We start from the raw sequence: 18,980 nt of genomic DNA, 5'->3' as shown, positions 1-18,980 counted from the left end.
CACAGTATTCTGGACATCTGTGTTGGTGAATCTTTTGCAATTTGTTTAATGAACAATGAAGACAGCAAAGAAGAAAGCTGTAGATGGGATCGGTGTATTAGCGACTGGCTGCAGCAACACAACCAGGAGGACTTTGAGTTGGATAGCAGACGCGCTACCGTGAGTAGAGCTTTGGCTTCCAAACATTTGATCGCTTGCCCGTACGTGCGTGCCGCTATGTGCATGTCACGTACGTAGCTTTGGGGAAATATATTCACTGTATGAACTTTACGGAGGTGAACGGTACTTTGGGCTGTGGGATTGAATGTGTTGTGCGGGTGTTTGATTTGTATTGGCGGGTTATATGGACGGGAGGGGGGAGGTGTTTGTTATGCGGATTAATTTGTGGCATATTAAATATAAGCCTGGTTGTGTTGTGGCTAGTAAAGTACAGGGCCGGCCCGTGGCATAGGCCGTATAGGCAAATGCTAAAGGCGCCGTCCATCAGGGGGCGCCACGCCAGTGCCACAAATGTTGGAGGAAAAAAAAAAAAGTTGGTACTATTATTTCTAAGTACAAAAAATAATCCCACGTTAATTAAAATGCAGAGTAAAGCCTATTTAATAGAAATATTATTTGTTACAACATTACGCCACCCCCCCTGCTGTGAGCACTGCTGTGATTCGGTTAAAGATAATCATAACATAACATTCTCATATAATATGTTAATTTGCTTTCTTTAAGTAAAAAAAAAGGTAAAAGACAAAGCTATTCGTTTTTCACTGCCGATGTGGGGGGGTATGGGGGTGGGGGGGGTGGGGGGGGCGCCAGATTGGTTAGGGCCAGGCCTGATAGAGTATACATATGTCTTGTGTTTATTTACTGTTTTAGTCATTCCCAGCTGAATATCAGGTCCCACTCGCCTCTCACAGCATCTTCCCTATCTGAATCGCTTCCACTGCCCTCTAATCCTTCACTCTCACTTTCCTCATCCACAAATATTTCATCCTCGCTCAAATTAATGGGGTAATTGTCGCTTTCTCGGTCCGAATCGCTCTCGCTGCTGCTGGTCATGATTGTAAACAATGTGCAGATGTGAGGAGCTCCACAACCTGTGACGTCACGCTACTTCCGGTACAGGCAAGGCTTTTTTATCAGCGACCAAAAGTTGCGAACTTTATCGTTGATGTTCTCTACTAAATCCTTTCAGCAAAAATATGGCAATATCGCGAAATTATCAAATATGACACATAGAATGGACCTGCTATCCCCATTTAAATAAGAAAATCTCATTTCAGTAGGCCTTTAATATGCAGTTCAAGGCATGTAAACTGTTTTTTTTTTTTTTATAGCGCTTTATAGGTGGAATGGCTCAATCCCAAATACCTGCATTGTTAGCCGCCTCTTACCAGCAGTTTTTTTTCACTTTTTTGAACGAACAGAAAAGGGAGAGACGTGTTTTTGTCCCTCATAAGAATTCTGGCTTCCAAAAGTGCCGTTTTCCTTTAAATGTGTTTCATGTCCTTCACGGGCGTAGCTTCAAAACCTATTGGGAAATGATGAAGACCAGAAAGTCTTCAGAACTTCCGCCCTCTCCCGTCGTCTCCTCCCTCGCCAGCGTGAGGAATCACATTAAATATAAATAGAGATAAATGATGGGCAGAGAAATCAAATTGTTTATACAGCATATTGAATTTTAGAGGGGGTCTATTGAATTAATAGGCCGCGATTTCCTTGTTAAAAATTCATGGCGAGATTCCGAGGATGTTCGCAGTAATTCCCAGAGAAGAGACCAGCGCGGCGGGCACAGCGGGACGGGTCGAACCGTTCGCAACGATGAAACCACGGCTGACCTTATTTAACTCCTGAACAAGTGTTCTTAGAGGCTATGAAACAAGCGGCGTGTGCAGCCCAGGGTGTAATCAAATCCAATCCAGTCCTTCAGAACAATTCACTCCAAAGTGCTGCCACCAAGTGTTGGAAAAAGTTGGAAACTTCCACAAGATTTATGTACGCGCACAAATTCCCGCTCATGGCCTGAGGACATTAAGGAGACCTGCGTCCTCTCTGGGCTCTCTCCAGGAAAGGATTTCAGACAGCAGTTCTTATTTATCAGACTGCTGGCCATCTGAAATCAGATTTCCCCTGAAGACACCATGAAATTATAGATATTTTCTCTCCCGATCCTCCTCCCTAGCAAAGCCCACAGGACGAATATCACAACTCTAAGCCTTTCAAGCTGCTATGAGCTGGCACGCTGATGACATTTTGACCAGGCCTGTGTTTCTCCCCAAAGCCTCCCTCCGAGTCACACAGACTCCAGAACTCCCCACCCCCCTCCTCCGTCTCGCTGTACCCCCTCTTCCCGGTGCCGAATGGCGGGCTTAGCGGTGCAGTGATCCATGGTACCAGCCGCCTGTTTATCTGGGCTAAGTGCTCTTTACTCTGCCACTCCACTTTTCTCTGTTGGCGTTGACCTGCTTGATTGATAAATATCGTGGGAGCTGGCTCGTGGCCTTTAAGGTAATCGAAATACTTTGGGACAAAAAGGCCAAGCGCTAAAAATTGCCCTCCCACTAGGAAAACACAATATTTGGAGTGGGGGAAGTCGTGGATTGAATTAGCATGATTTACTGTTCAAAAAGCAAATACTCAAATAGAGTCAGCGAAAAAATAGGATGTATGTGGCGCCCCCTACAGGTGGTTTGTAAATGATAGCAAACATGCATGCAATAATAACGGAGCCCCTAAAGCAGGGGTCGGCAACCCGCGGCTCCGGAGCCGCATGCGGCTCCTTGACCACTCTGATGCGGTTCAGCTACATACGTGCCGACTCCCCCGATTTTCCCAGGAGAATTATGGATCTCAGTGTCTCTCATAGATTACTCCCAGGGTAACAATAATCCTATTTACACTCTAATTACTAAATAAAGGGCGTGCTCGAATTGCACTGCAGTAATTGTCCTCTATAGCGTTTACATACAGCGTGCCAGTCCAGTCACATGTTGCATGTTGTTATTACTTGCACACACAGGAGACAGCAAAGCATACTTACTCATCAGCCACACAGCTTACACTGACAGTAGCCGTATCAAACAACTTTAACATTGTTACGTTACAAATATGCGCCACACTGTGAACCCACACCAAAAAATAATAAAAAACACATTTCTGGAGAACATCCCACCGTAACACAACATAAACACAACACAACCATTACCCAGAATCCCATGCAGCCCTAACTCTTCCGGTCTACATTATACACCCCCGCTACCACCAAATCCCCCCACACATCAACCCCCCCCCCCCCCCCCCCCTCTCCGTGCGTTGGTTGAGCGGAAGAGTTAGGGCTGCATGGGATTCTGGGTAGTGGTACCGTCAGTGTAAGATGTGTGGCTGCTGAGGTAGTAGCCTTGCTGTCACTTACGTAAGCAAGCTGAAATTGCACTCTACGTGTGGTCGAGCAGGTACACTGTTAGGGCAGACTGTAGAGGGCGCCAAATGCAGTATCATCACGCTCTGATATTTGGGAGTCTCCCGGGAAAATAGAGAGGGTTGGCAAGTATGACGCTATCAAGCGCCATTCATTCAAAACTCGCGGGATGCACTAACATCACATTTCCACATTAAAGTGCGTGCCGGTACGTGTGTCGGAGACCCCTGGTTAACATAGCACAAAGCATTAAAGCTTTGTATGCAGTGTTTTTCATTTTAAATTTTTTTTGGCTCCCATTACTTTCTTTAATTTGTGAAACTTGCCAAAATGGCTCTTTGAGTGGTAAAGGTTGCCGACCCCTGCCCTAAAGGGACATGGAGGGAAAAAAATGTTTTGCGAGATCTCACAGTACTTCTTGCAAGGTCTCGCAAAAGGTTTTTTTCCTATGTCAGCGAACCGGAAGTAAAACAGACAAAGCGATGGAGGAGCCTACCCATCATCCGTGGGAGAAGTTTATTGATTTATATTTTAGTATTGGCCTATTGGGGACGGCGTGGCGAAGTTGGGAGAGTGGCTGTGCCAGCAAACTGAGGGTTCCTGGTTCGATCCCCACCTTCTACCAACCTCGTCATGTGTCCTTGAGCAAGACACTTCACCCTTGCTCCTGATGGGTCGTGGTTAGGGCCTTGCATGGCAGCTCCCGCCATCAGAGTGTGAATGTGTGTGTGAATGGGTGAATGTGGAAATAGTGTCAAAGCGCTTTGAGTACCTTGAAGGTAGAAAAGCGCTATAAAAGTACAAACCCCGTTTCCATATGAGTTGGGAAATTGTGTTAGATGTAAATATAAACGGAATACAATGACTTGCAAATCCGTGTCAACCCATATTCAATTGAATGCACTACAAAGACAAGATATTTGATGTTCAAACTCATAAACTTTTTTTTTTTTTTGCAAATAATAATTAACTTAGAATTTCATGGCTGCAACACGTGCCAAAGTAGTTGGGAAAGGGCATGTTCACCACTGTGTTACATGGCCTTTCCTTTTAACAACACTCAGTAAACGTTTGGGAACTGAGGAGACACATTTTTCAAGCTTCTCAGGTGGAATTCTTTCCCATTCTTGCTTGATGTACAGCTTAAGTTGTTCAACAGTCCGGGGGTCTCCGTTGTGGTATTTTAGGCTTCATAATGCGGCACACGTTTTCAATGGGAGACAGGTCGGTACTACAGGCAGGCCAGTCTAGTACCTGCCCTCTTTTACTATGAAGTCACGTTGATGTAACACGTGGCTTGGCATTGTCTTGCTGAAATAAGCAGGAGCGTCCATGGTAACGTTGCTTGGATGGCAACATATGTTGCTCCAAAACCTGTATGTACCTTTCAGCATTAATGGCGCCTTCACAGATGTGTAAGTTACCCATGTCTTGGGCACTAATACACCCCCATACCATCACAGATGCTGGCTTTTCAACTTTGCGCCTATAACAATCCGGATGGTTCTTTTCCTCTTTGGTCCGGAGGACATGACGTCCACAGTTTCCAAAAACTATTTGAAATGTGGACTCGTCAGACCACAGAACACTTTTCCACTTTGTATCAGTCCATCTTAGATGAGCTCAGGCCCAGCGAAGCCGACTGCGTTTCTGGGTGTTGTTGATAAACGGTTTTCGCCTTGCATAGGAGAGTTTTAACTTGCACTTACAGATGTAGCGACCAACTGTAGTTACTGACAGTGGGTTTCTGAAGTGTTCCTGAGCCCATGTGGTGATATTCTTTACACACTGATGTCGCTTGTTGATGCAGTACAGTCTCAGTATAACTTGAGGGCAAAAAAAATCTGATTTGGCGTCTAGTGTAAACGAGCCATAGATGTAGTCAAAGTTTTATATTCATTAGACAAACAAACATAAGTAGATTCCAATCAAGGTTTTATGCTGCTGATTTCGATCATCCATGAGTGAGATCGGCTGATACCAATACTAATACCGATCATATGTATCAACTGTACATTTTTCGATGTATGTTTGGTGAGAGCTATTGATAGTTTAACAGCAGAATATTTAAACTAGTTCCTTATTTTCTAATATTGAATACAATCGTTTGAACAAAACAAAACCAATAGCACACAACAACTGAACAAAAGCAAAAACTACTACTTTTTGCCTTGAATTATTCCCTGAAATTGTAAACATTGAAAACAAATATTCAAGAAAACAAAAATATCGACCTGAACACTCTAGTCTCGCTCATATACTGATACTTCTCTTGGTATCAACACCAACAATTTATGTATCAACCTGCTTTACTCTTACGTGTCCAGTGCTGAGTTGCATATGACGTCATATCCGTTTTTCTTTTTGGCGGCTTAATTCACACGATGGTCAAGCAGCATGAGCATAGCATTACAACAAGTGGGAGTGAGTGTAGAGTTTGAGCAGAAAATGTCGTATTGCTGTTCTGTTCTTGGGTGTTACAATCGCTCAAATAGAGAGATAGGAAATAGCTATCATAGAGTCCCGAAAGAGGTGGTTCATAAAGGTAATAAAGTCAGGTAAAAACGAAAGTTCCGTCCATCCATCCATTTTCTACCGCTTGTCCCTTTCAGGACGTCATGTGAAGTCCTAGTAATAAATATTGTGATTGATTTTTGTTGTCGATTTTCATAACAGAAACTAAAGTCTTAGTTGTTGTTGTGCAGGAAAGCAAAGTGCTTTATTCAAGAAAATAGTGTCCCAACAGGGACATTTATAGCTAAATAATGAGACAGTATATTAACTTCACAGCATACAAACAACTGCAGATATTAACTGTAGATGAGACTAATATTTGTAATAGGAAATCAACTTCTATCAAACTTATCCTTGTCCTCATTAGCGTCACGATCACAGCAGCACAGCACTCGTTATATCAATCAAATATGTTACTCAGCTGGATGTCCAAAGTAAACAAAAATTAAAAGATTTACTTTTTTTTTTTAATCTGTCCTGTCCAGCCGCGCAGGAAAAATCATATTGTAGGTGTAGATGCCCATATCGGCTGCACAGATTTACTTTACAAAAGAGAAGTGTGGGATACTTTTCTTGTTGCCTTATTTGTATTTGACTTTATCAAATGGATTTATATTATTGTTTGGCGCAGACAGAGAGACGACAACAACAACAATAACAACAACAACAGAACAGCAACAGAACAACATTAGAACAGCATCAGCAAATAGGACATGTACAAATATGATGGTAATAGTGAAAGCAGAGAAGCAGTTAGTGAAGTAAATATTAACAACACAGAAATGACAATGATTTATTGTACTAAAAATGGAGCATAAGAAATACCAATAGCAATAGCACTATTGATAAGGAATAATAACACTATTATCAACAATACAATTGTTTCAAATGCAACAATACATATATGTAATGATAACCCAGGCCTGGCCCTAACCAATCTGGCGCCCTAGGCAAGATTTTAGGTGGCGCTCCCCCACATCGGCAGTGAAGTGTATATACTCACAAGAAACCGAATAGCTTTGTCTTTGACCTTTTTTTTACTTAAAGAAAGCAAATTAACATATTATATGAGAATGTTATGTTATGATTATCTTTAACCGAATCACAGCAGTGCTCAAATTAAAAAACAGCATTCCCTCTCATGTGATATTGCTTAAGTAACATTAATGATGTGCACTTTAACAACTAGGCTTACAACTATACCTAATATATAAAGGGGTGGAAAAGTGACTATTACCTGCAGGGCAAACATTAGCTAACCAGAAGGCAATAACAATGTAAACAAAAAACACCTGCTTAAAAGATCTAATACAAATGTCCCTGAGGAATGTAAGGTGGGAGTACTGTAATTACCTAACGTTTTATTATTATTTTCCATAACAATTTAGCCCCCTCCACAATATTAACCCGACGTTAAAACAGAACTAGCTATTTATTGATCAGCAATTGCCGAATCATGTAACATTAACTTAATGCTAAAAAGCCAGGTTACTATCACATTCTGTAACAGACAAATAATTTCATGTAGGCTAACGTTACCTACCTGCTACCTCTGTCTTTTTCTCGTTTCTCCTCTTCTTTTCTCTTTTTTCTTCCCTGGGCACCTGACAGTTTTGGCCGTTTTGACATCTTGTGTTGATTTTTTGGTGGTGACGTCCAAAAAGAGTCATGATACGGGAAGGGAGGGGGCGCACCGTGCGCGGGGGGAGGGGGGGGGGAGGGGGGGCGTAATGTTGTAACAAATAATATTTCTATTAAATAGGCTTTACTTTGCATTTTAATTAACATGGGATTATTTTTTGTATTTAGAAATAATAGTACCAACTTTTTTTTTCTTTCTCCAACATTTGTGGCACTGGTGTGGCGCCCCCTGATGGACGGCGCCCTTAGCATTTGCCTATACGGCCTATGCCACGGGCCGGCCCTGTGATAACCCCACCTGCAGGGACCCCAACGATGGAGATGGAACATGCAGCAACACCCTGTCGAATCCTCCCCCTGAGGGAGGAAAAAAAATATATATATACTCCATCCATTTTCTACCGCTTGTCCGTTTTTGGGGTCGCGGGGGGTCACTGGAGTCTATCTCAGCTGCATTCCCGCGGTAGGCGGGGTACACCCTGGACAAGTCGCCACCTCAACGCAGGGCTAAATATATAATAATAATGAAAAAAAAAAAAAAAAAAAGATTTTAAAAAATATATAAATAAAATATAAATGCTGTACAGATTTTAAGTGATTCCTAGTCGGAAGTATCAACTGGGACTTTCATGACCTGTACTACAGGTCATGTCTTATTGTTTACTTTCTTGTTGCTAGGAGAGCTGAGTACACACACCGGACTCTTATTTCATGATTAGTGTTCCCACCTGCTGCAACTCTAATCATGCCTCTTTATTTGCCCGCCTCGCCGTTCACTTGGTGTGGGAATATTGTTCGCTACATGCGACTTTTGACGTTTTCTTGTTAGCTTTATGCTATAGTTTACTCTTCGTGTTCACCTCGTCATGCCATGCTAAGACAGTCCAGCTTTGCTTTTATATAGGCTTCCCAGCGGTAAGACCTGTCATGTATTGGTTATCCATCTGGTCACATGACCCGGAACAGGAAACGGATTTGTTCAAGGTACCAGTTGTTATGTAACACCACACACATGTGACGGAGCCGGCCGGCAGTGTGATGTTCCTGTCGGTCTGTAATTAATAATAAACCTTCTAAAGGATACTAAGCTTTGTGTATTCAATTCAGTGGTAAGATTGACACACAACAATGGCGACGAGGATTATTGTGGACGTTTGAAGACTGTTTAGTTGGACGTTAAAAGGAGTTAAACAAGCAACATGGACAAGTCGGGGATTCAAACGTTCGCATGTTACACGGACCCAGCCACGCTCGGGCCGAGATGGACCCGTTGGCTGACTTCGTTTGAATTATATGCTGATGGGAAAGGACTGATTATTGATGCTGACGCCACGGCTGTGGTGAAGCAGAGGAGAAGAGCTCTACTTTTACACCTGGCGGGACCAGACGTCCAGGATGTGTTCCAAACTCTACCAGACACCGGGGAGGTGACTGACTATGCGAAGGCAGTCACGGCGCTGAACACCTACTTCGTGCCCAAAGTCAACTCAGCATATGCCCGCCAGACGTTTCACAAGTTGTGCCAGGAAACAGGTGAGACGGTGCAACAGTTTTCTACACGTTTGAGACGGACTGCGAGGGATTGCGGCTTTCAGGCTGACACAGACAACCAGATAAGGGACGCTATCCTGAATAAATGTACATCATCATATGTGCGCAGAAAGCTACTGGAGGAAGGGGACACGTTGACTCTTGCCCGCACATTGGAATTAGCCTCACAATGTGAGAGGATCGAGGAACAGATGGCAGCCATGTCTCTAACTGAGGAAAAGAGGGAACCTACAGTCTACGGGAGGGACACGGAGGCTGTGCATCGCGTTGCTCAAAAAGGAGGGAAATACTCTACACCTAGAGGGAAAACAGCGGAAAAAGAAGAAGGCGCCACTTCGGAGAGGAAGTGCTTCAGATGTGGATGCGCTGATCACATGGCAAAAGATCCCAAATGCCCTGCACGTGGACAGACATGTCACAAATGCAACGGGAAGGACCACTACGCCAAAATGTGCCGTTCAAGAGGATCAAGAAATCAAAATGTGAACAATCTGGAGGTAGAACATGACAGTGAGTTTACATTCAATGTGAAAGAGGATGACATGTCAGAGAAACTTACATTTTGTGTGGGGGGAGTTAAGGTGGAAATGCTGGTTGATTCTGGTGCTAAGAGCAATGTGATGGGAACAAATGTATGGGAAAAACTAAAAGCAGAAAATATCAAATGTAATTCTTATGTGCCAAAAGAGCAGAGGAATTTGTACCCATACTCATCCAGTGAACCACTGCCAATTAAGGGGATGTTTGAGTGTGAAATCACCATCGGTGACAGATCTGAACAGGCAGAGTTCATTGTAATCAAGGGTAATGGTGAACCACTACTGGGGAGAAAGACAGCCATGAAACTAGGGGTGCTGAAAATAGGTGAGAATGTATCTGTAGTTACAGACATCAAAGGCACCCTCAGGCAACAATACCCAAAGGTATTTAAGGGTGTATGAAAATTAAAAACCAAACAGCTCAGCTTATACATAGAGCCAAAAGTCAAGCCAGTGGCACAGCCTCTCAGGCGCATACCATACAACCTCAGAGAGGCTGTAGAGAATAAAATAAAGGAGCTGACTGAGCTAGACATAATAGAGTGTGTCAAAGGTCCCACCCCTTGGTTAAACCCCGTGGTGATATCCCCAAAACCTGACAATGATATCAGGTTGTGTCTAGATATGAGGAGGGCCAACGAAGCGATCATAAGAAAACGGTACCCTATTCCAACCGTGGATGACGTTTTACAAGGCCTGAATGGCTCTGCTATATTTAGCAAGCTAGATCTTAAATGGGGCTACCATCAGTTAGAACTGACCCCAGAGTCAAGAGATATAACCACTTTTGCAGTACACAATGGAGTGTACAGGTACAAAAGGCTGATTTTTGGTGTCTCATCAGCCAGTGAGCAATACCAGCATGAGATAGCCAATGCACTAGCCGGCATCGAGGGTGTCGAGAACATATCAGATGATGTGATAGTACATGCACAAGATCAGGAAACACACGACAAGAGGTTACATGCTGTGATGAAGAGGCTTTCACAGTGTGGTTTAACACTAAATCCAGATAAATGTCAATTCAACATGGACAAGTTGGTTTTCATGGGGATACTTCTGACACAGAAAGGGATTGGTCCTACAGAAGAGAGGGTCAGAGCTATAGTAGAGGCCAGAGAACCCGAGGATGCTTCGGAAGTCAGGAGCTTCTTGGGTCTCGTAGGATTCAGTTCGAGATTTATCTCAGGTTTTGCAACAATATCAGAACCTTTAAGACGCCTGACCAGAAAAGACGTACCATTTGAGTTCGGTCCAGAACAGAAAAAAGCGTTTCAGGTTTTGAAGGAGGAATTAGCAAAAGCTGTTATACTAGCCTACTTTGACAAAGACGCACCAACCAAGGTGATAGCAGATGCTAGTCCAGTAGGGTTAGGTGCAGTGCTAGTGCAAAAACAACAGGGGGAGATGGTACCTGTGTGCTACGTGAGTCGCAGCCTGACAGACTGTGAGCGTAGGTACTCTCAGACAGAGCGCGAAGCTTTAGCTCTAGTATGGGCTTGTGAGAGACTACATCCTTATGTGTATGGCAAGAGATTTGATTTGGTCACAGACCATAAGCCATTAGAGGTTATATATGGCCCTAGATCCAAACCATCCGCACGCATTGAGAGATGGGTCTTCAGATTACAGCCATATGATTTCAGAGTTGTATACGTACCTGGGAAACAAAACATAGCAGACCCATTGTCACGGCTGCTGGGCAACACAGCACAGAAAGAGGTACACAAACATGATTCAGAAGAGTATGTTAGATTTGTAGCAATGAGTGCCACACCCAAAGCACTTACTACACGAGAGATAGAGGAAGCCTCTGCTACTGACCCAGAATTAATTGAGGTACGCAATGCAATAACAAGTGGATGTTTTGATAATTGTAAACAGTATGCACCAATTGTTAACGAGCTATGTACTATTGGATACATTGTGTTACGGGGGACACGCATAGTGCTGCCTCAGAGACTGCAAGCACGAGCACTTACACTAGCCCATGAGGGACATTTGGGAATAGTGGGAACCAAACAGCACCTCAGAACCAAGGTTTGGTGGCCTGGCATGGAGAAGGCAGCCGAGAAGTACTGTAAGGCCTGCCATGGATGCCAGATTGTAGCCAGACATGACCCACCAGAACCACTGAGATCCACAAGTCTACCGGACGGGCCCTGGCAAGATGTGGCCATAGATCTGCTAGGACCGCTGCCAACTAACCACTCCATACTTGTGGTGGTGGACTACTACAGTCGCTATTATGAGTATGACATTATGACCTCCACAACTGCAGAGAAGGTTGTGGACAGTCTGGAGTCTATTTTCAGCAGACACGGACTGCCAGTTACCTGCAGGTCAGACCAGGGGCCACAGTTCAAGTCTGACATGTTCAAGGAGTATTGCGAGACAAATGGAATCACACACGTGAAGACGACTCCAAAGTGGGCTCAAGCAAATGGAGAAGTTGAGCGTCAGAACTCATCACTAATGAAAAGGATAAGGATCGCCCATGCAGAAGGACTGGACTGGAAACGTGAACTAAGGAAGTATGTGACTGTGTACCGGAGCATAGAACATGCTACTACTGGGAAGAGCCCTGCTGAGCTACTCTTCAATCGGAGGATGAGGGGAAAATTGCCAGATCTCTGTGGATCACACACAGCGTCGCTGGAAGTACGTGATAGAGATGCAGAGCAAAAGGGAAAAGCAAAGCTCTATGCTGATGAACGACGGGGAGCTCAGTACTCACAAGTAGACGTTGGAGACACAGTGCTCGTATAGCAGGACAAGGTGGACAAGTTCACCACACCCTTCAACGCGACACCACATAAAGTGGTGAGCAAAACAGGGAATCAGGTTGTGGTTGAATCACCAACAGGAGCGAGATATCAGAGAAACACCACACATGTAAAGAGATATGTGACAAACCGACCAACAGAGAGACACGACACACAAGAGGAGACGCAGTGGACGGAGGACATTGCACTTGGAGTGGACACAGAGGGACAGACTAATGACAATCACACTCCACACCACACCCGGATGTCAGAGGTGCCAAAGGCCAGACCCCAAAGGGTTACAAAACCGCCTGGAAGGTTCAGTGATTTTTGTCTTGACCTAGGTTGACTTACATTGGAAAAAAAAAAGAAAAGAGAGTTATTGTGCATTGGAAAAAAAAAGTGTTCCACATGTTACTGTGCAATGGTTTCACAGGTTTGTTTGGAGAAAACGTTTTGTGGTTTTAAGGGTCAGTACAGAGGTTGTTTACGGTACAAGTTTATTTCCAAGGAAAAGAGGGATGTCATGTATTGGTTATCCATCTGGTCACATGACCCGGAACAGGAAACGGATTTATTCAAGGTACCAGTTGTTATGTAACACCACACACATGTGACGGAGCCGGCCGGCAGTGTGATGTTCCTGTCGGTCTGTAATTAATAATAAACCTTCTAAAGGATACTAAGCTTTGTGTATTCAATTCAGTGGTAAGATTGACACACAACAAGACCTTTTGTGTTTTTTTGCCCTCAAATTTGGAATTAAGTAAGCATCTTACCTGCACATCGCCCGCACATTTTGGGTTCACAAACAAACCGCCCTGCCGAAACCCGACAGGAACACTCCTCGAGGACGGAGTTCCTACTCGGAAAGTCCGAGCATCCTCACCACCCCTCAGTTGGCTTCAAAGATGTTTGCTCTGAATGTAAACAATAATATTAGCTTCTCTAACATCTGTTATTAGCACTTCTGATTAGCTTTTGTTGCACTAAATTAGCCATATTCAATGTATTGTCGGACGTTTATACATTAAATGGTAACTTAACTGTTGTGTAAAAAAAATGTTTTCCAATACGTTCTACATCGCTAGCCATATTGTCAGTGTTTACTCTTCAGCCACTGTGTTTGAAGGTTTCAGAAAGAGTGAATGGGTTATGGCAAATGGGTTATACTTGTATAGCGCTTTTCTACCTTCAGGTAACTCAAAGCGCTTTGACACTATTTCCACATTCACCCATTCACACACACTGATGGCGGGAGCTGCCATGCAAGGCGCTAACCACGACCCATCAGGAGCAAGGGTGAAGTGTCTTGCTCAAGGACACAACGGACGTGACTAGGTTGGTAGATGGGGATTGAACCAGGAACCCTCAGGTGGCTGACACAGCCACGCTACCAACAGCGCCACGCCGTCGTCCCCAGTGCAAATGAGTGCATATTCTCCTCTGAACTGGAACGCTCACAAATGGCTGTGATGTCATTCCCAGCTCTGATTTCCAACTTGCGGGGTAAATGGAATGCACCATAAGCTCATCCACCATTTACGTCCTTTTTTAAGCAACCACAAGCGGTAGAAAATTGTTGGATGGATGGATAATGATGTCTTCACAAATCTAAGTTTTTTTTCCAAAAAAGCCTTGCTTTATTAACCTAATGTACTTTGCAGTAAATTCTCAAATTTTAAGAAAGTTCCATTAAAGCTTTGCACACCAAGCCTGCAGCAACTGTATACCAAAATACCCTCCATAAATATGGCAGGCATGCAACATTTAGCAATGGAGATGCAGTAGTGTACAAAAATAAAAAAACTTTTCCAAAACCACTAAAATCCATGCTTTCTACTGATGGCCCCTTTGAGACTGTTTGCCACTCTCACAGCTAACACATATAAATAGGGTAATAAGGGCAATAAACTGCTTGTTAACATGCGGTACATTTCTGGTGCACACAGCGTGATAGAGAGCAGATTTAAGAGCGGTCATATTTCATAACAAAACAAAGAGAAGAAAAATGTTGAGCTGTAGTGTACGTTCCAGTGACCCTGCCAAAACAAGCCAGTCAAAAAAAAAAATTCTTCAGCAAGAAGGTCAGCAAGCGTCGCCGATGTTTCTTGCACTTATTTCACACGCCGTTTCCTTTTGTGCGATATGTTGTCTGAACAAGACAGCGGCATCTTCTCCTGAAACCTTAAAAAAAGATCTCTCCGACCCTTTCTGTCGCTCTCATAGAAAGCATTTGACAACGTGAGCTTCAAAAGGGTGTAAAGACAGCTGTGTAATTTTTTTTTTATTCACGACAATTGCAGCCTATGTGAGACCTTTTAGGTGCACTTTACAATGCTCTCAAGGCAATTCACGTCAATATCACATGCACAACGAGCGATTAACATGGAAAGTGACGGTGAAAATACTTTGGAGGAAACTGTTGCTATTTTCCAAAACATCGAAAGTAACAAGGATCGTTCTAAAGAAACATCATTTAAATGAGAACAAACCGTTTATATCGTTATTGTCTCAAACATTAACAAACTTTTTTTTTCATAGGCAAACAAAAAAAAAGAAATGAAAAGAATTGTCAAGGACGGGGTAAAAATGCAGCTTTGTCGAGTAAGTGGTTTTCTCTGACAATCTTTTTACTTGTAAGAGATTCAAACAGCGAGATTCTTCATGGAATAAATGCCATTCAGCTAAGAGGAGTCGTTCCGAAGCTGCTTTCAGCCACTAAGAAACATAATTGTGCTGCTGTTTGCTGTATGATACAATGCCATCTTCTGTGTTGGCCTGAATACAGCTATCCAGACCACCATCCAAATCAGAGAAATGTTCCTCAACACGAAGGTAAAAATCCTGTGTTTCTCTGAAACCAAATTTGATCAAAGTATTTCTGACTCAGAGATAGAAATAGAACACTTTTCGGTTATCAGAAAGGACAAGAATAAACACGGTGGGGGCGTTTGTATGTATATTCACCAAGATATTAAATGCATAACTTGCACTGATCTTAACCACAATGACCTGGAATCTGTGTGGGCGGAAATCAAATTTAAAAACGCTAAGATGGTACTAATAGGGACTGTTTACAGACCCCCTAATCAGAGTGATTTCTATGGGGCTCTGGAGGAGTGGAAGGCTGGGGAAGACAACGTGGAGAAATTATAACTGGAGATCTGAACACAGATATTCAACGCAGAGATGCGCCTGTCTTCGGATCCTACAGCATGTTTTGTAATCTACACGGTCTTTCCCAGCTAATAGCACTACCTACAAGGGTGTGTGATTCCACCCAATCAACCATAGAACTCATTCTCACTTCAGACCGGCCTAAAATAAATAATAGTGGGGTCATGATCGGTGGTCTTAGCGACCACTATCTAACCTTCTGCACCCGCAAAATAGCTAAACCCAAAGCCAATGTCCACATACCAGCCCAATCCAGATCCCTTAAAAAATACTCCAGTGATAATTTCAATTTAAAATTAGATGAGTGGAAATGGTCCCCTGTGCTCGCGAGCAACCTGGTTGATGTTGCTTGGGATCGCTTCAAAACAGCGTTCCTAAAGATACTAAATGACATGGCTCCCGTGAAAACAGTCAGGATCAAAGCCCGCTCGGAACCATGGATGAATCCGGACCTATTAGCTGCCATAAAAGACAGTGACAGAAAATACTCTGAATACCAAAAGTGTAAAACAGAAGTAGTTAAACAACCCAATAATATTAACCTCAAATCACTCCTTTCAACTCTCAAAAAGCAATGCAATAAATTAAGAAATAAGTCAACCAACCTGACTAAATCCTTAAAAAAAAATTACATTAACGACAAAATAGAGGAAAACACAAATAAGCCACGGGAGCTCTGGAAAATTCTCAACAACCAGCTTCCTGGTTGCAGCCAGAAACTTAAAACCAGACTCACCAACATCAGCATCAAGGAGGATGACTCCCTCATTACAGACAAAATGGAGGTAGCAAGCAGACTTAACGCCTTTTTCACCAGCATAGCCGCAACTCTTGTCAACAAGCTGTCCCACCACTCTGGTCGCTTTGGTGTAGAACACATTAAAGCCTTCTACAGAAAGCTAGGAGTATCCAACAATGATTTCAAATTAGAAATGGTCACAGCTGATGAGGTGTTTAAAAAATTGAGCGCGCTCCACCCAAACAAGGCCACCGGCCTTGATAATATTCCCTCCAGATTCCTCAGGGACTCTGCCTCCACCATTGCCCCAATCATCACTCACATAATAAACCTCTCAATTTCTCAAGGCCAAGTACCAAAAGATTTTAATCTAGCAAGAGTAACTCCCCTCTTTAAAAAAGGAAGCAAATTGGAAACTGGCAACTACCGACCTGTTTATAATCTCAGTTCCATTTCGAAAGTAATGGAGAAAATAGTTTATGAACAGGTCGATAGTTACCTGGCCACTAATAAACTCATGTACAAATTCCAATCTGGCTTCAAAACTAACCACTCCACTGACACATGCCTTCTCTATCTGACCGACCACATCAAACATGAGGTGGACGCGGGCAAATACTGCGGCATGGTCATGCTGGCCTTCAAAAGGCCTTTGACACCGTTAACCACGCTATACTGTTGGATAAGCTCAGAGCAATCGGATTTAACAAAACCTCATCGAGCTGGATGCAATCTTACTTGGAGGGGAGGGAACAGGTGGTAGAGGTGAACGGCACAGTGTCCCCCCCTCCCTCTCAGTGAGCTGTGGAGTCCCCCAAGGCAATATATTGGGGCCTTTACTGTTCCTAATATACATAAACGACTTGTCATCGGCATGCGACTGTGAATTGTTCTTGTTTGCGGATGACTCGGCCTTGCTGGTATCAGACAGGGACAAGTCACAGGTGGAGAAAATCCTCAGTGCTGAACTCTGTAGAACATGCACCTGGCTCGCTGACAACAAGCTATCCATACACTTGGGTAAAACGGAATCCATCCTGTTTGGGTCCCACATCAACCTTAAGAAAGTCAATGACTTCACTATAAAAGTGGGTGACATTGTTATCACCAGAAAAGATGAGGTCACCTACCTAGGTTCCATTCTAGAGGCTAATCTTTCCTGTGATAAAATGGCAACCAAGGTAATCAAAAAGGTCAACCAACGAACGAGATTTCTCTATAGAATCTCCTCTCTGGTCAACAAAAGCACCATGAGGATCCTGGCGGGAACTCTCGTTCAACACTTTTTCAATTACGCATCCACCTCTTGGTACCCTAGCACCTCCAAAACCCTCAAATCTAAACTCTAAACATCCCAGAACAAGCTAGTCAGATTACTTCTAGACCTCCACCCCAGATCACACCTCACTCCTATCCACTTCTCCAAAGTGGGCTGGCTCAGGGTGGAGGACAGAGTAAAACAACTTGCACTGAGCCTAGTCTATAAAATCCGCTACACCTTCCTGATACCGAAGTACATGTCAAACTACTTCCTTAACGTAAATGACCGCCATAACCACAACACCAGAGAGAGCTCCACTAACCACGTTAAACCCAGATTCCGATCTAACAAAGGTCTTAACTCATTCTCTTTCTATTCCACATCAGTGTGGAAAGAAAGGGCATCTCTATCCTCCTTCAAAACCGCAATAAAAGTTCATTTCCAGGCAGCTACAACCCTAAACTAACACCCTCCCCGGATTCTTAATAATCAAATGTAAACAATCAAATGGAGATACTTTTTCTTATGCCTTCTGATCTCTCTCTCTCTCTCTCTTACTCTTACTCTCTCTCTCTATGCCCACTACTTGCTGTACATATCCTACCAAGTCAGACCTACACTGTTCCAATATCCATTTCTCTGTTCTCAATTGTTGATGACTGATGATAACAACCAACCCCCCCCAACCCCCCCCCCACCCCTGATTGTAAATAATGTAAATAATTCAATGTGATTATTTTGTGTGATGACTGTATTATGATGATAGTATATATCTGATAGTATATATCTATATCATGTATCAATTTAAGTGGACCCCGACTTAAACAAGTTGAAAAACTTATTCGGGTGTTGCCATTTAGTGGTCAATTGTACGGAATATGTACTTCACTGTGCAACCTACTAATAAAAGTCTCAATCAATCAAACAAAACCTGCTTTTTGAAAACAATCTGTTCTAAAATTATGTTTGATCACTATTTTCTTAACCCTCTGGGGAACACGCCATTTAAAGGGGCTGTTTGCAACATTTGCAACCAGAGTCCGTTTGGATAGACTGGAGGAGATGCGGATGAAGAGACAGGGCTGCGGAGCTGGCACTGAGCGCCGGGACGGACAAGCTTCACAGTGTCTTGGCTGAATGATAAAATGATAAATGGGTTATACTTGTATAGCGCTTTTCTACCTTCAAGGTACTCAAAGCGCTTTGACAGTATTTCCACATTCACCCATTCACACACACTGATGGAGGGAGCTGCCATGCAAGGCGCTACCAGCACCCATCAGGAGCAAGGGTGAAGTGTCTTGCCCAAGGACACAACGGACGTGACTAGGATGGTAGAAGGTGGGGATTGAACCCCAGTAACCAGCAACCCTCCGAT

Source organism: Entelurus aequoreus, linkage group LG05 (genome assembly GCF_033978785.1).
Source record: "Entelurus aequoreus isolate RoL-2023_Sb linkage group LG05, RoL_Eaeq_v1.1, whole genome shotgun sequence".
Taxonomy (NCBI): Eukaryota; Metazoa; Chordata; class Actinopteri; order Syngnathiformes; family Syngnathidae; genus Entelurus; species Entelurus aequoreus.
This window is presented reverse-complemented; position numbering follows the sequence as displayed.